This window comes from Dermacentor silvarum, chromosome 2 (assembly GCF_013339745.2).
Source record: "Dermacentor silvarum isolate Dsil-2018 chromosome 2, BIME_Dsil_1.4, whole genome shotgun sequence".
Lineage (NCBI taxonomy): Eukaryota > Metazoa > Arthropoda > Arachnida > Ixodida > Ixodidae > Dermacentor > Dermacentor silvarum.
Window position 1 is genome coordinate 239,843,372 of NC_051155.1, and position 19,921 is coordinate 239,863,292.

The window sequence follows — 19,921 nt, forward strand, 5'->3', positions numbered from 1 at the left end:
GAATGATATTAAGGTCAGCTAAGCGGAAACGCCAATTTTTGTCTGTTTCGGTTCGCTGAATAGCAGCATGATTGCAATTTCAAGCTCGTTGTTTCACTTCCCGGTTGCCACTAACTCCATATCTGACGACTTCCTTGCTTGAAAGTTAGCGAAGATGCGGGACAATGAGTATCTCAAGTCAGCGCCTCCTCTATTTTTTCAATGCCAGCCAGATGCGGCCATGCAATCCAACAATTCACCACCCTTTCCGATCGCCCTTTCCTACTCTCCCCCGTCGGCTATAACGTTCGCGCCTCCTTTACGGTCGTGGGGAAGAGTACTTTCTGGGTGGCGCCTAACGACGGAAGTTGGAGGAAGTAATCCTGACGAAAAAATAGACGAGGGGCTGCTGAAGTAAAGTCTTGCGCCGCAAGACGATCCGACAAAGTGAATCGCGCATCATCGTCTTCGTGGGCACGTCAAGTACAAAGTGTGCACTTTTAGCTGAGAGGCGCAGCTTTATAACGGCGCACGCGTACCGTAATCTGTTACGTGTTTGTTGAAGACACAATAAAGTTCGACTGGCGAGGGACAAATCCTCAATTTTCGGAGCATCTGCGGAAAGCGTGAAGTATATGAACTATGCCGACCCAATCTTTCAGCACCGACTACCGTTTTCTTAGGGAAAGCTGGAAAGTCGATTTCATAAATGCCTTTGGTGTTTCTCAAACGTTTCACTACATAACTCATCTGTTTAGATTATATTTTTCATTGTGTGTGATGGAGGGACGCCATCAACGATTAAGTTTTCGCGGTGGCTCTAACCCCACCTACCTGGCTGGTCAGGCGAAGCGGAGGAAGGCAACGGAAAAGGAAAGCTGCTCGGAGCAACGTAGGCGACGTCAGCAAGAACCTGAAGTAAGCAAATACGTCTCCGAACAATGTGCCTACGTCAGGAAACATTTCGTCTGGAAACGGCTTCGTCATGAAACAGCTGGCAAAATCGAACTGATTTTCCTGGTGCTTCTTGTTGCTTCTGACTGGGGATGTTGAATTGAAGCCAGGCCCTATGAAAGACGTTATAGCAGAGCAGCTAAAGCTAATGGCAGGATATATTCAGGTTATCAAAAAAAAGTAACAACTTGGAGGGCACTCAAGCTTCGTCTTTAAGAGTAGAATGCGATAGCATTCAAAGATTGCTTCCCACGCTTCCCGGCAACTGCAGCTTATGAAACCGTAATGTTTACCTGCAAACGCTGGCGGCGAATGCTATGCACGAAGGAGACCTTTCTGCTTTTTTTTTTCTTTTTCCCTCACGGAGCGCGCCACCGCTGCCACAGATGCGCAGAAGCGACCGCCATCTGGATGGTATTGCAAGGATCCGAGCGGGGCGCATCGCACAGACATCAAACGGCAGCTTGCAAAGGGGTTTGTGTTTGAGTTACCGCGTGACAGAATTGAGTTTTCTCGTTTATTCAAATCTCTATCGGACACTATCATGTCTGTAGGTTGTGTTTAAGTCGCACTTTACGAATTTTGTGACGCATTGTACTTCAAGAAATTCAATTATTTCAGTAACACCTATGCGCCACGCAGAAGACCGCGTGGTTCGGGATGCTCTTTTTCTAAAGGACAACGCCGACCACGCCGACGCCGACACCGGATTTTCTTCGAGACGGGGCCCTATCGCGTTAACAGTTAGCAACACTTCGGCTCGATTGAATCGACCAGAAGCTCGAAAAGACAAACAGGTTTTGAAGTGCGTTAAACGCATATTTAGGTTGCAAGAGGATCCCGTGGCTATGGCAAGAAAGGCTGAGGAACTGAAAAACTGGAGACGCCAGTCCAACCTTGTTATAAACGGTGTTAAAGAGCAACAATCGAATCAACTGAAATACTTCTTAGGTAGGCTGAGAAAAATATCTTTCAGGGCATATTTGAGATAAGGACCAGCGGACCCGGCCGAAGCAAAGGGACGCATTTTGGGCTTGGCCCATAAATTTGAAAATACTTAATTAACGCAACAAGTTGCCAGCCGTCAAAGCTGCCCTAAGCTTAAATGTTCAGGTTTCTCTGTTAGCGAAGCCTTCTCTCGTAATATTCATGAAGACATTAGAAATAAACTGTAGGATAGAATCAAGGAAAATTGTAAAATACACGCAAGAGTAATAGTAAGCTACAATAAACTGTGCCCAAATTAGAGCACTGCACGGGCTCGGGCTTACCCGAAAGCCCGAGCCCGGCCCAGCCCGTGGGCCTGGCCGGGCCGGGTAGAGCAGTTTTTTCACGGGCTCGGGCCGGGCTCGGGCACGGCGTGTGTTTTTTGACCCGGGCTCGGGCCGGGCTCGGGCTTTCTGCGAGTTATTCTCGGGCTTCTCAACTCTGAAAAACATGAATATTTCGATCTCGGGCCGGGCTCGGGCTTAAGGTAAAGGGGTGGCGGGCCGGGCTGGGCGGGTAACGCAGATTATTTCCGGGCCCGGGCTGGGCCCGGGTCTCGCCATAAATGTTTTGATCGGGCTCGGGCGGGCCGCCCAATGTAAAAACGGGCCCGGGCCGGGCCCGGGCCGCAAAAATCGGCCCGTGCAGTGCTCTAGCCCAAATAGGTGCATTGCTAAAAAAAAAAAAAAAAAAAACAGTAGCTGTGATGATGCAGCTGAACTCAAAATAAAAAAAAATCGCAGCCATTCCACTGTGTGAATGTGGGCTACCAGCGTAGCTGTTCTTCGGCAGTGCGCACTACACGCGGCCTCCCTATTCCAGCACACGCAACATACTGCCTATTCGGTTCTTTTCGCAGACGCGGAAATGCAGCAGGTGGCTTGTTAGCAACCGCCTGTCACACCAAAGGATCGATGCGCGCTACGGCCATTAGCGCTCCCTCGGCGCAGCCAAACCGAGCAGCTGGCTATGTAAGAAGCTGAGGTAGCGGTCAAAACCGCATCCCGTTCACGCTTCGCGACATCTCGAACATTACCAATCACCATGAAATCAGTCTCGAACTACAGTCTGTTGCACATCGCACAACTCAATCCGAAATGTCTGTCTAGAAACTCCATCTGAAATTTCGCATACGCATCTTTGCGCTCGTCCAATATACTGGCAAGGTAGATATACCTGGTAGCGAAGCTTCCATAGAAGCCCATACGTTCAAAACATGGCGGTTCATGGGGCTTAGCGTCATCTGTGTGAGGAGAGAACACTTCCGGCGGAAAAAAAATAATGTGACGTCATATCCGTTAAAAACAGAAGTGACGTTATTTTGCTCTCAAAGGCGCAAAATTTGTTTTCGGAGGCCGGCCATTCCAGCTGTATATTCAAATGACCCGCCATACGACTTGGTGGGCGTTCCGAGCTTTCAGCACGGAAAGCGAGGCAGGAAAAGGTCTGCCATACGGGTGTCGAAATCGCATCCCTGCACTAGACATACTTTCTTTCAAGGCCGACGATCGCTTTAGGCGTAGAGTGCTCGTCCTTTCGTCAGACGCGAAGCCCGTCGGCCAGCGCTGTCGCACGAAAACAACTAAAGTGAACAGTTATCTGGCGGTCGCAACTTACTGCTTTTTGACTGAACAGGTTAAGAAACAATGAAACTACACGCGTCACCAAATTTAGGAAAACGTCGATAAGCAAAACAACACAACATGTGAGGGGGGCGTATTGCAACAGGTGAGCGTTACGAGTGCGCCTTTCTGCACACTTCAAGAGCTGCATTGCATTGCAAGTGATAGCGGCGTGAACGCCCACCGCTATCGATGGGCGCTCTTGCGGTGGGCGCTGAAAAAAGGTATTTATTGATAATGATCAAGTGCAACAGAATTGTCACTTCTTTTCCCGCCATGCGTATATAAAATTGATTAGGAACTTCATTTTCGTTGAATTAATCTGTGTGTCTCTCTTTAATTATAAAACGCTTTTTCCTTTCCCAATGTTTATTCCCTCCAAACATAGCCGCGCTTCAATCGCTGCTCCCACAACCACCCTTGCTGATGTCCGTGACAATTTGTTCTGAACCGCTTTTCGCCCGAAGCTTCGCGACCTATGTGAATCGACCTTGATACTGGCGTGGTACCTGCGGCGCTTCGCCTCATTCTCCGCTTCGCGGAACCCGTGTTCCTGTCGAGCCCGCCGCTTACGGGCGACCTCTCGGGCACGATCTTTGCTGCTACTCGCCGCCTGTTTTCCAACTTTCCTCTTGCTAAACCAGGTGTTAGCACATGCCTCCCTGTTTTGCTTTGCCTCCTCAAAAGAGGGCGCGGGAGTTTTGAGGCACGGACGTTCAAAAATATGTGGGAGGGTAGACATATCCAGCTCGGCTGTAAAACAAAACGAAGAACAATGAAGCTCTGGAAAGCTAACCAGCCGTAGTTGTGGGAAGTAACCCTGCTGAATGTAAACGCGTGAAGTCTCTTTAATAAGACAGACCACTTCAAGGCTGTTCTCGATTTAAAACCAGACATCATTGCTATCACTTGTCTAGGTCTATCATATTGATAGACATAGCCACCGGTATATCTAATCCCACGCAGAGATAGGGACTGAATGAAAGGGCAGGGGCATGGCACTACTGTCCAAGAACTACGCTACTCTTGTTATATCAGATAACTAAGAAGTAGAGGCATTGTGGTGCAAGCTCCATCTAAATAGAGCTTTGTCTGAGCTTTTTATAGACCACCTATTGGCGAAACAAGGCACCTGGAAGTGGTGCTAGATTATATGCATGAACACATGCCAAAGGGTGGGTTAATATTATTATGGCTGGGGATTTTAATATGCTTTAAATAGAATGGTCGTCTATGAAAGTGACAGGCGCTGTGAGTGATCTCACTTTAGATTTTTTTTCAAGTTTAATCTTAAGCAACTAGTACGTGTCCCCATACGGGTCCAGCGCGCATCAAGTTTTATTTTGACTTTAGCATTCGATAGTGACCACTTCTCGGAAGAGGGAATACGCACAGAAACTTATGCGGCATATCAGATAATAAATTGACTCGATTTATACTACCGCTGCCTCATCTCGTCTAACGCCATGGTTCCGTGAAAAGCTTTCTTGCATGCATATGACGCAGCAATCGTGACGTATGTCATTCACGGATTTTCTGTTTTTTCTCATCTTTGTTTGGCCGACAGCTTATTCAGACATGATGTATGGTTATAATTAAAAGCACGTGTCATGTATAGTACAGACAAACTCATTTTTAACGGTGCCTAAAGTCACAAGAAAACGTAGCCATTGTATTACACGCGAAATAATTGATGTGAAACCTAAAAGTAAGAGGGTAGAAAAAGCTAAAAAGTATCTCGCAGTCATTGATTAGTCTGCACGGATTTCTGCTTCATTGAAAATGGTGAAGATGAAACACGCTATAAAAGAAATCACTTTTCTGGTACTACTTTGCGAAACATTCTTAAACCTTCACTAGCAAAATTAGGGCTGTTTGACGGTCAAATTATGATGCTAAAAAGACCTGCCCATCGTTGGAAGCAAATAACGAGGCCGAACAATTCAATGGCTACTTCAAGTCGGTTCTCAGAGAGGACAACGGCCTATAAAAACATTTGTCGCCCATGCCAGATGGTGAAAACAAACTCTCTGGAATTTCAGAAATAATCGAGAGTGACCTGCTGTGCCTGGTGTTAGACCTCTATGAACATCGATGCTGTGCCTGGTGTTAAACCTCGATAAGAAAAGGAGTTGTGGTCCAGGTGAGATAGCGAACAGTTTTCTCGCACGGTACGCAGAATCAGCATAACATATCCATGATTGTCCGTTCCCTTTCGAATAGAAAGTTGCGAAACTAACTCTGGTAGACAAATCTGTTGTACTTGTATGGTGCTTTCCCATCAACTTAGAACGTTATCTCATTGACTTGCACCTGCTGTATATGCGTATCACGCATATTGTTCTTAAATTCTACACATAGTTGAAAATAACGAAAAAGCTTCATCCAAATTAATATAAATACTGGAGAGGTTAGTATACTGTGAAAGAACTTGTCGAGACAATGCATAGCCTTTTTCAAGGTATTATTGAAGGTTCCAAATTGACCTAATATACATGAATTTACCAAAGGAGTTTGACTGTGTTAGCACGAAAAAATATTTTTTTTCAGCGGTTTCGTAAACTTGGGGATAGACCAGTGACTCCCTGGATTGCTAGCTATCTCTCTGACCATCCGCAGTTCGTGCTATGAAGTGACCATGTTGTATCAGGCGCACCTCAAGGATCCGTCTAACCATCACTGTTTTTTTAATAAACTTTCTGAGCAGCGACATAAATGTAAATATCAGGCTTTTTGCTCACATTTGTATGTTACACAAGGAGAGTAAATATTATAACGATTATACTGAACTTGATAGTGTCACGTAGTAGGAACGGTGAAGAAAGAACACAGTAGCAAAAACTGTGCATCACAAAACTAACTATTGGGCGAAGTGCCACCCTAAAACGATGTGACATTCCAAGTACAACGATAGCGGCGAGAACAGCCGGTGATCGTCGAAAATCTGGGCCGGTATTTTGCAGCGATGCCTTTAAAATAATAATGCCTTTTCGTGCTTATCGCGCTTTGTCAGTGGTCGGAGCGACGGTCCGCTCGTGTTATCAACGTGATCAGCCGCCGTGAGCGGTGGATGATAAAACTAGAGTAGAATCAGTCATAATGCCTTGCTACAAAATCGCGGCCCTGATCCGCGGGTCAAGCGCGTCGGCTTTTATACATGATTCGTCGAAGGTTCCAGCGTAATCGTTGGTGCCCGCGTGCCTTCCAGAAAATACCACACAATTCGCGTAGTGCATAAATCTGATTACACAAGGTTCGGCGAGAGCATGCACAACAGATAGAATCAACGATAACATTTTAGTAATTGCCAAATAATGCCGGCACGTCTTGCGCTGAGCGATAACATTAGGCTGTTAGAGCGTGAAATGCAGTCCCATGAAAAAGTATAAATAAGTACACGTGTCAATAGCGTACTGGGCAAAGTAGCGCGTGGGTGTTAAGAATGGCAGACGGTGATTAATTCGTCTGTTAGATGGCGCTGCAATCCCGTGCATGCGGGTGCCGCGTGACCTGTTATTTTTCCTGTCTCGCTGGCTCTCTTTCTGCGCCGATAAAGTGAAAAAAAAAAACGCAATGTGTTCTTCGCTAAAAACAGCTCATTTTGGCGTTACTTACATTTATTTACATCCTTGGATTGACATCTTCACAAATAGGACAACAATTAAAAAGCTAACTAAGTACATTTGCTCAACTAACTTAGTGTCACAAACTAAGAAATTGGTGGTGGTTTCTGAACCAGATGGTCAACAGCGTGCAATTGGTGTTATCCGCGTAGAATATTCTGTATTTTTTAGAAACTTGGTGCATGGTGGCCGGTATGTACAAACTGTATATAAGAAAAATATGTTAGTTGGCTTTGCGTGTGTAGTGTTGGAGAGAAAAAGACACATCTATTTGATTTGGATGATATTGTTCTTCTTTCTGGTACCCTTCTTAATCGGCATTATTCCAGTTTTCCTGTGAAAAACTATAGTAGTGGTGGAATCCAAAATGTTTTATAAATTAATCATGTGTGCTTGCTCTACTCCTTCACCATACAACGCCTCTATGAAAGCTGCATGTGCAATGAATTGCACACCTTTTAGAGCACAGCTCTTAGGCGCCCGTTCTGCAGCGAGAGTCGGCGTTGTCACTCGTAACCAACGAACTCGTGCAGCTGAGGATGAAAGAGTGAAGGTGGAGCGCCGCGGAGGATGAAAGACGCAAGGAGGAAAGCGGAGAGGAGGGTATGGTGAAAGCGTGAGAAGAAGAGCGTAGTGCGGTGACGATGGCTACGAGATGGCGCCAGAGTAGCGAGCGTCGTCTGGTAGGTCTGTCGGCGGCGGCTGCTGTGAATCGCGCCCACGCGTCACCCACGAGCTGGCTCTCGCGATCTCCAGTTTAGCGAGGCAGTCGCGCCACACTTCGCTCCGTTTGCAGCGTGCCGCATGAGACAGATTGTCCGCGTCATTCGATATATCGTAGAAATGAAAACACGTATAGAGCTGCGCTTAAATTTTGCATTAGGTAGTATTGTAATCGTCGGTGAATTTTATTTTGGGGAATATGTTATCGACACACGTAAGAAAGAGGCTGAATATTATTCCTCAGGCATGAGGATAAATTGTTCTTATTTCTCAAAACGGCTGGTCTTTCAGGTTTTCATCTGTAGACAAAGTAAATGTACCTAGCATTCACTTCCGGCTCTGAGGGTGTTTCAAGGATTCTGAAGAGGCTAGAAGTGTTCTCTAAATCAAGGCTCTGGTAGTGCACGGAATACACTTGCGCTTTATTTTTTTTCTGTATAATGAATTAGCGATCACGACATCAAACCTGAACAAAAGAAAGACTTGTTCCTTAACGAGTTCCATATTTTCTCGAAGCTTGAAGGAGGCCACTCATACAAAACTTGACGGCTCGTTCCCACGCAAAAAGAGCGCAGTATTACAAAATGAAAGTTTCTGGCCATTAGGACACAGTCTGCAATTCATCATCTTAATGGAGGTAAGATGTGTAAAATGCAATTACTTGCAAGCGGCGCTAATGTAAGCCTCGTGCAACAAAACAAAAGGACGTAACCCCTTCGCCCCGCTCTAGGCGAGTGCGAGCAAATAGATTTAACACCAGTCCTGACCCGGTGTCTGGCAGCGACGCACTTGCTCGCCTAATCTTCTTTGCAACTGAGGGCGGCTGATTTATTGTTATCGTTTAACTCACGACAAAGTCTTTCAGCCGATGCTATCAGAGCGTTAGAATGTACTCGGTCATCTTTTTGCCCTTTTTTGAGAAGAGTAGCCGGTTCACACAAGTGCAGAAATCGTGGAACGCTTTGCTCCGTGCCATTGATATATGTGAAGAAATCAATCTTTGTCCCACTCTACGCCTCTTGGCTCGACTTCGCTCGGTAAAATATTTTTCCCATGCTTTCAACTTTTTGAGCCAGGCAGCTAGCGGCCAGAACGTTCGTTTCTTGTTTGCAGTGAAACGTACATATGATTCCCAAAAGTGGAGAGTAGCGTATTCAATACAGTTATGTTATCAAGACGAAATTGAAAAGTGTTTTGTTACTAGAAACAGTGTGTAGATATTTCCAGGGCGCATATTTGTTTTAACTGCTACGTATGATAGAAAAACTGAATGGTAGCCAGAAAAAATTTCTGCGCACATCAGAGCTCGTCGCCATGTAGTAAAGCTTTCCCTTTTCCTTCGTAATAAATTGTACCAGTTTTAATAAAAAAAATTAAATTATGGCGTTTTACGTGCCAAAACCACGATCTAATTATCAGGCACGCCGTAGTGGGGGACTCCGGAAATTTGGACCGCCTGGGGTTCTTTAACGTGCACCTGAATCTAAGTACAAGGGTGTTTTCGCATTTCGCTCCCATCGAAATGCGGTCGCCGTGGCCGGGATTCAATCCCGCGACCTCGTGCTCAGCAGCCCAACACCATAGCCACTGAGCAACCACGGCGGGTCATGTTTAATAAAGGACAACAGTATCTGCAGAAAGTGCAAGAGACCTGCGTTTTTCAAAGTTATCTTGAGAATATTTCACAGTAGCTTTGCTGACTACAAATAACAAAACAGGCGACGTCAGGCCTTCAGAATACTTTATTGAGCCTGCCTTCGGAAATAGCATGTAGATTTTATTGCGCCTCCATCTTTACAACAGAGCATACACGAAAAAAAGTTATATAGTTTCACCTTGGTGCAGAAAGTATGCTGTTACGGATGAAGAATGGATTTATTTACTGTGAAAAGGGTAGATAAAATATGTGATGGTCCGAAACAGCCGATCACCCAAAAACCTCGCCCCGCTTCTACTTCCTCTTGTACACTCCTCCTGTGCGGCGTCACATTTTTCTCCGGGGCAGATTAAGCTCACCGAGCGAGTCAGAGTGCGCGTTGATGGTACGGCGTGAATCGTGCGACGTGCACAACTTGCGTCTTGCGGGCACGGTGGTTGTCAGCCGTCACTTTAGCGACGACGTACTCACTCAAGCAAGGTTACTTCACTCAAGCATTTGAGAACGACGATCGGGCCCGAATACTTTAAGAGAAGCGTTTTACAAAGTCCCCTTTTCCAAACCGGGGTCCACAACCACACGAAGTCACCGGTAGCGAATCTGACCGGCAAATGTTGTGGGTCGTAGCGAGCCTTGGCATGAGCATGCGGTGATAGGGTTCTGAGCCGGGGTAAGTCGACGTGCTTCTTCGGCACGACACAATATCTGCGCGACAGAAACATCTTCGTTAGGTGAAAAAGGAAGTATGGTGCCGAGGAAACATTGAGGATGGTGAGCGTAGAGAAGAAAGAAAGGTGCGTATCCTGTGACATCATGTTTGGCTGTGTGGAAGGCATATGTGATGAACGGCACTACGGTATGTCAGTTCTTATGATCCGCTGAGACATACATTGAAAGCATGTTGACGAGGGTACGATTGGTGCGCTCGGTTAGGCCGTTGGCGTGCGGATAGTAAGGCGTGGAATGGCGATACTGAGTTCCACAAAGGCGCATTAACTCTTCCACGACGTCAGCGGTGAACTGCCGGCCGCGATCACTTATCACCACACGAGGAGCTCCGCGGCGGAGGATAGTAGAATGCAGAAGAAACCCCGAAACATCGGCTGCTCTAGCTGAGACGAGTGACATTGTTTCAGTATAACGTGTTAAGTGATCCACACACACGATTATCCAGCGGCACCCGGTGCAAGACTTGGGAAAGGGACCGAGTAAATCTATACACACTTTCTCAAAAGGTGAATTCGGTGGTCTAACTGGTTGCAGAGTTCCTGCAGGAGACATAGTTGTTTGTGGCATTGGCAGACATCACAGCTGGCAACGTAGTGCTTGGTTGTCTTCCACAATTGAGGGCAATAGAAACGTTGTCGGAGGCGGTGGAGCGTTCGAGCGAATCCAAGGTGCCCGGATGTAAGGTTATCGTGCATGGCCCGAAGTACCGCAAGGCGCAGGCATTCTGGGACGATGAGTAGCAGTGGAGCACCGTTGTTAGAATAATTCTTGTGGTAAAGCAGACCATCCCGAATCACAAATGGCGTAGACCGTTCGGATCTGTGGGTCGCATCAATAATCGGCTTTATTGAAGGGTCGCGCTGTTGTTCGTTCTGGAAGACGGCGAAGTCAGGAAAGTCGGATGAAATTGTAGTTAGGTAGTCGTCGAAATCGTCATCATCAGTGCCCTTGCTCTGAGAGGGAAGACGAGATAAGCAGTCGGCATCTGTGTGACACCGACCACTCTTGTAAGCGTTGTATTCTTGGAGCAGCAAGGCCCACCAAGCCAACCGGCCAGCTGGGTCACGCAGTCCATCGAACCAGCAGAGAGAATGATGGTCGGTAACAATCTTGAAATGACGGCCGTACAAATACAAGCCGTCGTGTGGTCTGAACTCTTCCGACCCTGGCGAGATGACCGTCATGGAGAGCTAGCAAGAAACCAAGTCAACGAATTTCCTGGAAGGAGTGTGAACTCCCTGTTTCCAGATGGCCTCGTCCTTGCTTCGGAGGTTGGACATCAGAGGCGAGTTCTGTGAACAATAGGACTCCTCTGATTGGCCGCACCAAGGTCATCAGATTCCCTAGTCGGGTCACCTAGGGAAGACGACTGCTTTATAAGCAGACACCTTGGGTGCACTGGTGTGTCCTGACGTGTTCTGATATGTGTTCAGACATGTAGTGAGCTGAGACTTTCAAAGTGCTCCGCCATGGAGTGGGCTTCCATATTTGGAGCCACTGTAAATATGTAGAATAAACCCTTTTTTCTCTCGCGCTTACTCCCGGACGTGCTCATCCCTTTGGCTGAAGGATCGCCGACCCAAACGCTACCCCTAGTCACAACACGACTGACTTTCCCCGATATACTACGTAAGAGGCTGTCGCCTCAGAGTCTCACGCGTACCGCCTGCAGCCACAAATTGCCAGCGGCATCGTGAACAAGTTGGGAATTTCATTCGTATCTCTTGAAGTTCCCTTTTCCTTTACCCCCATGCAAGATAGGAAACCATACTATTTATTTTTAACTTTCCTGCCTCTCCTGCGTTTGCTTCGCTTTTTGACATTATTACACGCGCCCACATTATCACTCGCTGTTCCCGCCTGAAACTTAATACCAACAAGCCGATGTTTTCCCGTTAATAGACTGTCAGGGCAACAACTGCCTTCCTTGGTAGTGTGTGTATGACACCCTTACTAAGTCCCAACGGGAACGGAAAATGAACGAGTACAGAGGGTAGGATGAGGCAGTAGAAGAGCTTAAAATAAGAGGAGGGGTTCGGTTAGTTGTAGTAGTAAAGGAAGGGTTAGGGATAGTGATAGGGTTACAAAAACGCAAGAGAATATTTATGAGTTAAAGAATATAAACAGGCGTTCTCGACCCAGTGAACTGAATTGATCCATATAACTATCAGAAATCAGGTAAACATGCATAAAAGCCACAAAGACAGAAAGAGAAACAGGTTAGCAATAGACTACATGCGAATTCTGCAAGTGCGCTTCTCCCCATCTTGTTTGACGCAACCAAGATGGCGGACCTCTGGCTAGAATCGTGACTGAAGCGTCAGCATGCGAGTTAGAGACATCAATTCTGCCACCGTCCGTTCCTTGCAGCATTGAAGGTTTCAAAATGCGTTTCTCAGCTTTAACAGCACTTCTAGCAGGAACGCAGCCATCTTGGTTAAAGTTAACTCTGTGGGAAAGCCTGCAAACAGACTTTTGCGTATCGTTTATTGTCTCTAAAAATGGACACCACCACTATTTACTTGAAGAGAACAAGAAAAGGAGAAAAAGAGAAGATGAAGGAGATAAAGAAAGGAAAAGAGAAGAGGAACACCACAACACATCGCATCACACGCAGACTACGAGCATTACAGATGAGAGTCTAGTCCCGGGATGTGCTAGTTAACGCACCGTTAATATAGGATAACTTGAGCACTAGGAACGTCTGCCACCTGGAAAAAAGGAATGATGTCGAAAGGTTTCTACAAAAATTGAGGCCAGCGCTAGGTAGCTTCAAATCAACTGGAAACGAATAATTTGTGCGCATTTTTTCCGCCTACTGGTGCACCTGGCGGCAAACAGCTATGACCTCAGACTTACCTGGATCGCAGGGAGCGCAGGGATTGGTCAAGAAATGAAATGGGTGGGTTATTCAATGTTATAACCACCAATAAACTATTAGGACTGTTGTATATCAAAAGTACTGTTGAAAGGTGAAATCACGTGTTAAAATGAAAGCACTAATAGTTTGAAGAATTCATAAACATTAATTGAAAAGCCCACAAAAAGGAAAAAGAACACTGGGTGATAGCGCATCACCCTGTCAAGAACAGCCTGTGCCAACAGCTTCTATCCTGTGATTGCGATACACCTAGGATTGTGGCCCATCTATCCTCCGAACGATCGCACACCATTGCGCATGCGCAGAGAAGGATTCATACTGCAGCAGGGAGAGATGTGGCGGGTCAGCGCAACAAGCGCGTGTGTGCGAGGCGTGTGCGGGGCCGAAGTGTAGGATATCTATCTATGTACTTCGGACGATTGCGTTGGACGTTTTGCGGAGGTTGTGTTATTTTGAAGTCTACTTACTAAATGTCGTTTCGTTGTTGCTAGGCGTTCGTAGTGGGTGCTTCCGGCAAGCGAAGCACTGCTCCGGAACCCCGAGCCGGAGCGACGACTATTCAAAATTTAACAACGCATTCGGTTGAACTCCATAATAAAATCTGAGACTGCAGGGCAAACATCCATATGGCTGAATTCCGAAGTAGAGGCCCCAACAGAAAGAGTTGAAGCGAAACGCTAAACCTAACTACGTTGTCAATGCTTCGTTCGCCCTTCGGGCGAAAGTGCACCTTTATTTCAATAGAAACAGTTTTTTCCTATATGCTTCTCGTGGCGTGATTGCCCGTCGGCTTTCATCTCCGTTTTTCAGTTCAGCCCGCTGTGGGAAAGTCGTTTTGTTGTAGCTGGTGCAAAGACATTTTTTTTAGCTTTTTCGCCTAGTAAAAAAAAAAAAAAAAAAGATAACACTAACGGATTCGTCAGTATTTATCCTTGTGTCCTGGTTGTATCTTGCCGATTTCTCTTATATATACGCATGTGAAGTGGGGCTTCAGCCCTATTTCGTTCAGCTTCTCGAGCCATTGATAGGAATGGCCATGCTTGTTATTCCAGGATTTTGCTCAATGTGACTTATCTAGCTCCCGAAAACACGGGGGAAGAGGGGTTTCGAAAAGATTCTGCTAGCGGTGGGTTTCCGTAAACGCAATAGAAAATGAAACGTGAGCTCAACTTGGGGGTTATCCGGGGCACTACCGTATACCCGGTAGTATAGAGGCCACATTTATCTCCCATCCCTTCAGAAGCGCTCTCGAGTGTAACCGGTGGGTGGATTTGCGGCTACCAATTATTCAAACTTTCTTGCCTGTCATTGACAGCGGTCTGCTGAACGGCTCGAAACGTTTAATTTGAATTTCAGTGCAACATTCACATACAAAATGAACAAAAGAAAAAGAAAAGCCGGCCACTGTCGGACGCGGCTTCAAGTGTTACGTATCAAGTGTTAAGCTTTGTACGAGTGTTCATGTCTTTACTTTATGTAAAAATGGCTGTCTTGAGGAAGAATAAAAAACGAGGGAGAAGGAATTAAATGAATGGTAAATACGATGTTTCCAATTAGGCCACTGCCAGAGATGGCTATGCAATGCGGCTGTGATAGTGCTGCACACGTCTCTTCAGTGTTAGTTCGTCGTTTTACTCACGGTTTTTGAATGATCATGAATAACCTATGAGCCCGAATGTACACTCTTGTAAAGTCCATCTCTTGCTTTGTGGGCGCTTGCAGCTATACATGTTCCGTCTGACCCTTGCCGAAGTGTATTGCCTAACCTATGATAGGTTAGGCTAAGCTGGAAATATATTTATTGTCCGAAATAATTTCGCTTGGCAATACAAAGTGTACTCTAGAACAACTCCACTTCACCATTTCTCGTGTATATAGGTATTACTTTAAAAACAGAAACAGAAATTCGGGACGCGAATAACGGGTGCCTCTAACGCAAACGGAAGAGAAATGCACGAAATGACGCAAGGAGACAAGCGGTGGACCAAATTTTGAAGTGAAAGTGTAAGACGACCCATTGAGCGAAAAAGCCTGCGTTTGCGATCTGTGTGTTTAGTAGACATCGAATGTGTACTACAAACAAATGCAAGAAAGCAGATACCCGTGCAGTGCGCTAATCAAAGATGATTAGAGGTACAATGAATTGTTGCTTATAGACAAATGACCCAGCTATATAGTTGTTTTAGAACAGCGTACAAAACCTTATGAACGTTAAGTGCGAACATATTGAGAGAGCTCGAACGGAAGCTAAAGCCTACCGTACGAGAACAGGAACGCAAGAAAAACGTATGAGCGATCATCTGGTGTCTGGTGCAAAATTTCTCTAAGCATATTTACACAGCTTCTGTGCGCCCCCAACATGCCTTTTCTGTGCCGACACATCTGGTCAGCATTACCAATGCAAGACTCCTAGAATGATCGCAGAAACTGTCCGGGCCAGCAGCTGATAACTTGCGATTCAGGCTAGTTAAGAGAAAACGAAATCCGAAACGAAAGCGATCAGCGTTAGCAAGAACGTAGTAATCAAATTGTGATTAAAATTAAAAAAAAATTCAGAGCCATTCTACTACTATGAAGCCAGCGAAGGTATGAATATTGTGGGTCTGGTGTAGTGAATATTGCCCCCGTGATGAGAATGGGTGTATCGTCGTTGGGCATCACCCAACCGAGCATCTATATCATGAACGTTTGAATGTCTTTCGTAGGCGTTGCAGGGGGAGCGTACACAGCCGCGATCACCGTACCGTCAAAGCGCTTTATTATAGACGGCTACGCCAATCGCGGCGCGCACACAAGCGCTAACGCGCTCACGTGGTCGCCAGGGTGACCTACGTATCACCCTGGCGACCTGCGTCACGTAATGAAGAAGCAAGCGTAAGATCCGGCGAAAACCGCGATCTAATGCACACTTCTTTACAATACTAAGTTTGAGAACTCCGCCAACCCGGCGTTTTCATGCGACTCTACGAGGTGGCTCGACGTGTCTGAAATTATTGTACACTACACTTCTGGTTTTCTATGGACGCAATCTTCTGGAACTTAGCCTATAACAGCTGCAATCCCAAGTTTGAAAACTCTGCCAACCCGGCGTTTATACATACGACTCCACAAGGTGGCGGGACGTGTCTGAAATTCCTGTACACTACCTTCCGGTTTCCTACGGAGGCAATCTCCTGGAACCTAGCCTACAAAAGCTTCGCTGTAAAACCCCTCTTGGTAACAGCACTGCTACTGCCAGCGTTGCTCAGATGTCGAATTACATGATGCCGCTCAGAGCGTTCTGCACAATTACCCTCTTAGCTCTAAGGTTTCAATAAGATTCAGTTAAAAGGACTCTAGACAAGGTTTGCTTTCATCGGTTGGCTTAAATAAAATTTCACATTTTGGTATGCCTAATAATTGATGTAAGTCGAACGAACAGTTGAAGTTGTTACAGTGCGAGGGTCAGTTCGAATGCCTTGCTCTGCACAGTGGACAGTGTCTGAAATTGTACACTACACTTACGGTTTTCTATACGGACTCAATCTCTTGTAACCTAGCCTATAACATCTTCGCTGCAATAATTAACTAAATCACGAGATTCCATGTGCAAACACCCTGATCTGATTACGAGGCACATCGTAGTGGGGTGCTCCAGCACAATGTGAAGATAACCACTAATGGCTTTATGTGTGCCAACGCAATTTATTTGACAGTCATGAGCAAGAGTCTGAAAACCCCGGATGCCGCGATTCCTTTAAGACAAAGGCTTCGTTGCTTAGTTGAGATCGATTTAGGGTTCCTGAGATTTCGGTACCTGGAGATTTTCCTCTTCGTAAATTAGACGAGTTGAGGCCTTTTAGTGGACGTAAGATTAGGAAAAAAAGCTTGAATATGAAGCTTGCAACAAAGAAAAAAAATAAGAAGAAAAAACCGCAAGAAGTTAACGCAGGGCTATGTACAGAACAATAATAATACGAAAAAAAGAAGGCCGAAATGCACGTTCAACCTGCGCGTTCCTAAAACAGGAACCAGATGTGTGGCATTAGTAAAAAAAAAAAAAAAAAAAAAAAAAAAAAAAACACTGGGTCGGTACGTAAGATGTTACAGTCTAAATGGGCCTATACCAAAGGTAGTGCAGTCTAAAACGAAAAAATAAAGAAAAGTAAAGGTTAATTAAGGACTTTGTAAGAGTTAGATGCTACAAATCAGGGTGGGCTTGGTGGCTGCGCCACGACAGTGTCGCCTAATCTACTGGTTTTCGCCATGCAGGTTGGTACAAGGCACAGCCTTCTTGCTAAGAGGTGTAGCGAGTATTGTCTGGTGCAGCTTCCGAGCCCCCATTGCTGCCTTGCTCTTATTGGTGAATGTGTAGGAGTGATTCGCCGCTTACTAATACTCTCGGGCGACATTGAAACTAACGCGGGACCCGACACGAACGATGTATTAAAAGAATTGCAAAATATTTCAGCTAGTCAAAACACACTAATCAGTGAGATTCAAGGCTTAAATAGTCAGATTTTAAATACTGATAAGATTCTAATGGACTTGAACAAACGAATGACCGAACTGGAACATCATTACCAGGCCATGATACCCCTTCAAAATGAATTAGAAGCTGTCAAATGTGCCGCTGCTCAAACTGCCAGCCTTGTATCCAGCCTCAAAAATCGCCTAGACGATGCAGACAACCGGTCCCGAAGGAATAATTTAATTTTCTATGGGCTTCCTGATACTAACCCCAAAGAAACCTTCGCACAATCAGAAAAGCTGGTCATTGATGAAATCGCGGATACCATGAAGGTAACCTTGAGTCCAAAGATATCGAACGTGCTCATCGCCTTGGTCGCTATTCACCTAACCGGCACCGTCCCATCATTATCAAATTCGCGTCATATAAAACGAAAGAATCAGTCCTGTCTAACAGCCGCAAACTGAAAGGCACAAATTATAGCGTGAGCGAAAATTTTTCACCTGCAGTTCGGAACGCCCGCAAACATCTTATTGCCTACGCTAAAAGTCAATATATGCCCTTTTCCATGCGTTTCAAGACGCTCGTCATGGGTTCCCAGCGCTATGAATATGACGAATCGACGAAATCAGTGAAAAAGATTCAATAGCAACCATTGCGCAACATACGTGCAGTTAATGACCCCCCCCCCCCCCCCCCTCCTGGGGAGAACCTTTCCTTATTGTTATGTAAACTAGTGCCCGCAGTTTCATTCCCAGACGTGACGCAATATCAAATCTCGTGACGTCATCTAACAGCAACTTGCTAGTTCTAACGGAAACGTGGCTCACAAGTGAAATTAGGGACGAAGAAGTAGTCCAAGACTTGCCGAACTTCGATGTTTATCGCTCTGACCATCAAGGTGCGCGCGGGGGTGGAGTTCTTATCGCTTGCAGTAATGAATTATTATGTACGCCAATTACTATCTCTTCCAACTTAGAAATACTATGGCTTCCTATTCGCTCTTCCCCTCGTTGTGTCATTCGAGGCGTGTGCTACAGGCTAGAGCACTGCACGGGCCGATTTTTTCAGCCCGGGCCCAGCCCGGGCCCGTTTTTACGTTAGGCGGCCCGCCCGAGCCCGATCAAAACTTTTATGGCGAGACCCGGGCCCGTCCCGGGCCCGGAAATAATCTACGTTACCCGCCCGGCCCGGCCCGCCACCCCTTTACCTTAGGCCCGAGCCCGGCCCGAGCCCGACTCGAAACCGGCCCGAACCCGGCCCGAGACCGAAAAATAATGTTTTTCAGAGTTGAGACACCCGAGAGTAACTCGCTGCACGTTACATGCACACCACCAGACAGCCCGAGCCCGGCCCGGGCCCGCGTAAAAAAAACCCGAGCCCGGCCCGGGCCCGAGTCAAAAAGCACACGCCGTGCCCGAGCCCGTGAAAAAACTGTGCTACCCGGCCCGGCCCGGCCCACGGGCCGGGCCGGGATCGGGCTTTCGGGTAAGCCCGAGCCCGTGCAGTGCTCTACTACAGGCCACCTACCAGTAATCCAAACTTATCACCAGAACTTAGCAGTACTTTATGCCAGATTACAGCAAGCCATCCTAACGCTCATATACTTCTGTTCGGTGACTTCAACTTCCCCATTATTGATTGGAATAACCTGACTTCCGCAATAAACAACACAGAAGCGAAAGACTTTGTCGACATCTGTTTGAATTTTAACTTATCGCAACTTATCTCGGAGCCGACACGCGTAACGCGCGACTGCGCAAACATTTTGGACCTTATACTTACTAACCATCCAGAAACCTTATCATCGGTCACCTACCTTCGTCCTATCAGCGACCACAGTGTGATTCATGCCACATTTGACTTTGCCCTAGCACCGCGTGTTGTTTCCAGCAAAACTATCAACCTACATGATAAAGCAAACTTCGAAGCTATATATGAAGAATTGTGCACATTTTTACCAGTCTTTGAAACCTCATTCAATGAACGATCTGTTGAAGACAACTGGGAACTGTTTAAAAATAATATGAATGAACTAGCAAACAAGTATATTCCGAAAATAACATTCCGTGAGAATCATCAGAACCCTTGGTTTAATAACAATGTAAAGAGGTTGGAAAATAAGAAAAAAAAACTTTTTCGTAATGCCAAGCAGAATTCAAGCCCAACTTCATGGGAAAAATACTACGCCGCTGAGAGAGAATACTTACGTGCTGTCCGCAATGCCAAATGGTCCTTTTTCAACAATGACTTACCTAAAATGTTAACAGACAACCCCAAAAAATTTTGGAAACTTATCAACCCAGGGACCACACG

At 46.1% G+C, this 19,921-nt stretch overlaps 1 protein-coding gene across 1 annotated transcript in view; it reads left to right on the plus strand.

The window, feature by feature from the left end:
* Positions 1–764: 764 nt before the first annotated feature.
* The window catches only part of LOC125943332 (uncharacterized), a 69,535-nt gene continuing 50,378 nt past the window's right edge, over positions 765–19,921 (plus strand). The window contains exon 1 of the mRNA XM_049662487.1: positions 765–897. The gene's annotated coding sequence lies outside the window, so the exon portion shown is untranslated. The remainder of the gene's footprint in view (positions 898–19,921) is intronic.